The sequence below is a fragment of the Hyaena hyaena genome, unplaced genomic scaffold, assembly GCF_003009895.1.
Source record: "Hyaena hyaena isolate Hyena2069 unplaced genomic scaffold, ASM300989v1 scaffold_493, whole genome shotgun sequence".
NCBI lineage: Eukaryota > Metazoa > Chordata > Mammalia > Carnivora > Hyaenidae > Hyaena > Hyaena hyaena.
Window position 1 is genome coordinate 608792 of NW_024081125.1, and position 5378 is coordinate 614169.

At 47.4% G+C, this 5378-nt stretch overlaps 1 pseudogene; it reads right to left on the reverse strand.

Annotated features, from left to right (window-relative positions):
- Nucleotides 1-670: 670 nt before the first annotated feature.
- Nucleotides 671-769, reverse strand: LOC120246921 (annotated as a pseudogene).
- Between the last annotated feature and the right edge of the window lie 4609 nt (nucleotides 770-5378).

Consider the following 5378-nt stretch of genomic DNA (forward strand, 5'->3'; position numbering starts at 1 on the left):
GCACATCATAAACTAGAGGAAATCTCTGGAGCCAATGACTGCATAGAATCCTTGAAATTTGGACTTAAGCGCCTCTTCTCAGTGTGCCATTGGGCAGATGACCTGATTTCTTTAAGTCCCGTTTCCTAACTCTATAAAACAAGAATAATAGTACTCACCTCTTGGGTTGTCCTGTGGATTAAATGAGATACTTCCTGCAAAGCATTTTGCACGGTGCCTGATACATTGTAAGCATGCAGTGACAGTGGCTGCTGTGTCTGTCCCCTCCTTCATTTCATTCAGCGGCTGCTTATTTGGGCCAGGCACTGTTCTAGGCTCTGCAGACACAGACAGCTGTGAACAAAATAAGAAAGAGGAGCCCACCTTCTCGTGGAGGAGGCCAGAGTGGGAATAAATAGTCAAATGGAGATCAGCAGAGCAGGGTGTGGTGGGGCCAGTCCAGTGGCACCCAAGATGTCCCTTCAGAATGACAACCTGTGTTTCCCCCACCTGCAGGGAGTGAGGGCCGCCAACAGCCCTCACCTGAGTCTCTCTCTCTGCTGATTGCCTTCATTCAGGCTCACACTCACTTCCCAAGGGCGTCTGCATCCAATGACTGGTTGATGTGGGGTATAAAGGCCATGGCTCAATTTGGGTCAATTCTGAAGTGTTTATGAGGCCTTTGTTGTGCAGTAGAGTCCAAAAGTTTTGTGTGTCATCCTTGCACTGGGCCATGTTAATCTTCTCTGTGTGGTTCCAGTTTTAGTATATGTGCGGCTGAAGCGAGCACAGAGTCCAAAAGTTTTGGGTGGATGGATGGATGGACACATGGATGGATGGATAGATGGATGGATGGGTGGATGGATAGATGGATGAATGGGTGGATGGATGGATAGATGGATGGATGGATAAATGGATAAATGGATGGATGGATGGATGGATGGATGAATGGATGGATGGATGGATAGATGGATAGATGGATGGATGGATAGACAGATGGGTGCCTTGGCTTGCTGTATTTAACTTATTCACCTGAAATCCCCTCTCTTTGTTCTTCCTTGTTGACATGAAGCAAACCTGCTCTCTGCCCTTCAGCACATGGTACTGTGCTGTTCACAGGCTTACTCTGCTACTGCCCAGCCTTTTCCCCACTAACCATTTGAAGAGCAGCATGATAGCATGGAACATGCACTAGCTCTGGACTCAGAAGAACCGAGGCCCAAACTTGACTCTGCCATTCTACCATAGCAGATCTGCTCTGCATCTTAAATTTCTTTTAAAAAATTATGTCAAGTGCCTACCTAATCCAAGACACCTAGTCCATACCCACTGTAAGTCGTTTCTCTCCTCTCCTTCTCTCTATCCTATTTTTTTTCTGTCATTCCATGTCATTCCATCCTGAGTTTCCATTCTGAGAGCAGGCAGCCACTAAAACTAAAAACTATTACATCTTTGTGTCCTGCTTCTTTATGAAGACATTGTGGGTAAGCTTAAGTTGATGTTTAGTTTTGGAAAGGATAATCAGAAGTGAAATCAGGAATTGAGAAAATAGAGGACTCGGAGGCACTATCCATAATGTATAAGCAGTTATTGGCACTGAGCTACCTGGCAGATGAGGTGAAAAGGGAAATGTGATCAGTTGCACAGCTCTTATCAGAATAAGGGAAATCCACCGGATACCCCAGGAGATCGGAATTGGAGCATTCTTCATGCAGCAGAACACATGAAACCCCATAGCCTTCTAAATTTCTTCAACTGAAAGAATTTTGGAAGGCTCTGCTTGCCCGTTTCTAAGTAGAATTTCTACATAAAACCTAGACTGAGTAGGGGGAAGGGGAAGGTTGGAAAGAAGGGAAGTAGATGCTGTGAAAACATTCTTATTATTGCACATAGCAATAGGGCTTAAACTAACATCTCTGGTCCGCTGTACCTCTTATGGAGAAATGAAACGCATATGCACACTGGCCGGAAAAATGCTCCCACCTAATTGCCTGTGGATGAAGCACTTTATTTATAGACATCCAGAAGGAAATTTGGCTCCCTGCTCTATAATACGGCAGGGAACGGGGCCAGGTAGCTGCTGGCTCTGGGATGCTTTGTGTTCCGTATGGCAGGAATGTGGAGCTACTTTCCATGTAAACGCAGTGGGTTCTTCTTTTTTTCTTTCTTATACTTAAAAAAAATTTTTTTTTTAATCTTAGGGCTCTTTGAAGGAGAACGCGCTTAACCACGAATGCAAGGGGTTAGTCACCCCCTCTGTACAATTGGGTGGTGGGGTTTGAGGCAGAGGGACTGCCAGACCTCACTTCTCTTCCTCATGTTCTCATTAGCTTCCCCAGGAGATCAGGACAAGGGAGTCCACACAGCCTCAGATCCGGAGACAATGCAGAAGGCTATCTGATGTTCTCACTAGTTCTCTGGATTAAAGGGAAGTGAGGATTGGGGACATTGCGGAGAATCTAATAAGTGCCCAATCTGTGGACACTTCCCAGCGGGGAGGTCGCCTGGGAGGTAAACCTTTGCTCCAGACTCTGCTCAAAGTCAGGTCGGGGGAAGCCAGAGAGAACCGTGGGATGCGGGCCGGGCAGACTCTGTTCCCAGACGGAATGGGAGCTGGGATTTGGACCACAGCTCAGGCTTCCTCGAATGGGGCTTTAGTCCACGGAGGGCTGGGCAGAGCAAGCCTCAGGGTGATAACAGAGAACACGCAGACAGTGCCTTACAATGCACAGAATGCTCTTGGCTCCTGTCTGTCCTGCATTTCTGCTCAGCAGACACTGATCATGCACCTGCCGTGTGCCAGGCGCACGCACAGTGGGCCCGCTTCCGGGAGAACAGCAGCAATCAGTGTCCGCTGGTTCCACCTGCACATGAGAGCCACACGCCCATGAGTTTGCAGCCGCCAAGCCACCACTGTGGCCCAGACCCCCATCTCCTGTACGTCACTTGGTGCCTGCAGTGGCCTCAGGACAGGTCCCCCTGGCGGCATCTAGCCGTGCTCCTGCGGATTCATTCTCCATGAGGACCCCAGGGGATCCTTCGCAAAGTGAGTCAGATCAGATTCCTCAAAAGTAAGTATGAACTACATCAACTAACTGAACAGGTAGAATGCATCTGCATTAAAACCTTCTGAGAAGCTGGTGGTGGTTAGTTTATATGTCAGCGTGGCTGGACTCCAGCACGGGGTTATTTAATCAAACACAAATCCGGGATTGCTGCGAAGGTCTTTTGTAGATGTGGTGAACATCTGCTGTCCGTCGACTTTAAGTAAAGGAGATTACCGTCAATGGTGTGGTGGGCCTCATCTAAGCAGTTGAAAACTTTAAGAACAAAAACAGGTTTCCAGAAAAGAAACTCTGCCTTGACACTGCTGCGTGAGCTCCTGCCTGAGTCTCTAGTCGTCTGGTCTGCCCTGTGGATTTTGGACTTATCAGCCTCTGTAATCATGTGAACTAAGTCCTTGAAATAAACCTACACACACACACACACACACACACACACACACACACACACACATCCTATCAGTTCTGTTTCTCTGGAGAACCCTAACAGATACAGCCTTCTATCTTATTCAGAATAAGTGTCCATATGTTTGCAGTAGTTTGCCAGTCCCCAAGCTCCCTGCGTCCCCTCCCTACTACCAATGAGCACCCCTTCCCTCGCTTGCCACACTGCAGCTATACCTGGTGTTTTCTTATGCAGGGCCTTTGCTCTGCCGGGCACACCATTCCTCCAGATGTCTTCACTATTTCTTCTTCTTACTTCACTTCTTCCTATGGTGTCTGCTAAAATGTCACCTTCCTGACCACCTGAGCACTATATCCTGTCACTCCCTGCTCCTGTGCGAGGCTGTCTTCCCCTCTTGAACTTAGTACCATTGAATGTAACACATATTTACTGGCATTTTTCTCTTGTTTTCTTTCTCCTCACTTGAGAATAGAAGGAACTTGAAGGCGAAGCCTTCGGTTTATTTTGATGCTCTCTGTGTCCCCAGCACCTAGGTCTATCTGGCACATAGTAAGTGCTTATCATGGCTGGCCCAGGCTGCTGTCACAAAGCGCCACAGACAGGGAGGCTTAAACAACAGAAATTTATTGTCTCACAGTTCTGGAGGCCGGCAGTCCAAGATCAAGGTCCTGGCAGTTTCTGTTTCTGGTGAGATTCCTCTTCCCACCTTGCAGATGGCCACCTTCTCACTTACCTTTAATTACCCCCGTCAAGGCCCTATCTCTTGAGGGGCCAAGGCTTTAACATAAGAATTTGGGGGGTTTCCAATTCAGTCCATAATAGTGCTCAAAAATGCGTGTTGAATGAATGAAGGGGCAAAGCGAGTCCTGTGATTCAGAGGACCCTAACAGGCCTGAAAAGTTCAGGAAGCTTCCAGAAGACAGGACTCCTGAGTTGAACCTAAAAAGCCACTCTGTGCTGATATGAATTCTGTTACAATGCTTTCCACTTCACAAACTGGGAAATCAAGGCTCAGTGAGTGATGTTCAGCATCTCACCCGAGGCCAGACCTGAGGACCAAGAACCTGGCGTGAGGGTATCAGTGAGGGCCGATCAGGAGACCAGGGAGGTAGTTGGACAGAGAGGGTCTGAGGCACAGGATGGTTGACTGGGTATAAAGTTGTTAACTGGGTAACTGAAAGGCTAAAAAGAGCCAATAAGAAAACTGTTTCCATTTTGAGATGAATATCGAATATGATTTATATGATCAAACCTAGCTCTCTTTTCTGTATTAAAGATTGCATGAAAGTGGGACAAAAAGGTTGGATGAAATTCTAGAGAGCGCGTTCCATGATCATCCAAATGATATTTTTCTGTGGCAGTGTCTCACGTTGTCCCCGAAATGGGAAAACAAGATAATAATCTAACTTCTCCAGATCATGTTACTAGGTAGACTAGGAAGGATGCTCTAAATACATTTGGAATTCTTGCAAAATACAGTTTGAAGTTTCCTCCAGCCAACAGAGAAAACCATCTTAAATGTTAAGCCATTCGAGGGGGGAGATGTGTTTTTAACCCAGTCTCCTTCCATCTCCTCCCAGCACATGAGGAAGAAGAGACAAAATGGAAGCCAGGGTTCAGAGCATCACGTGGTCAGGGAAGACCCCCCCCGCCCCCCCGGGAGCCCGCTCACTGAAGGCCACGGGGGCCTGCAGGGCAGGTGGGCCAAGTCTCTGCTTCGGGAGACAGTAGATCACTGGAGGTTGCATCATACTGGAGATTCTAAGCTCCAGTATAGTGAGCGTCATTTTGTGCCATGCACAGTCACAAGCTCATTCATTCTCCCGAACAGTTGGATATTAGGCACATTATGATCCATATTTCACAGTAAGATGTGCTGAGGCTTAGAAAGTAACCTGTCCAAGGACGCACAACTGGATGAGCCCTGATGG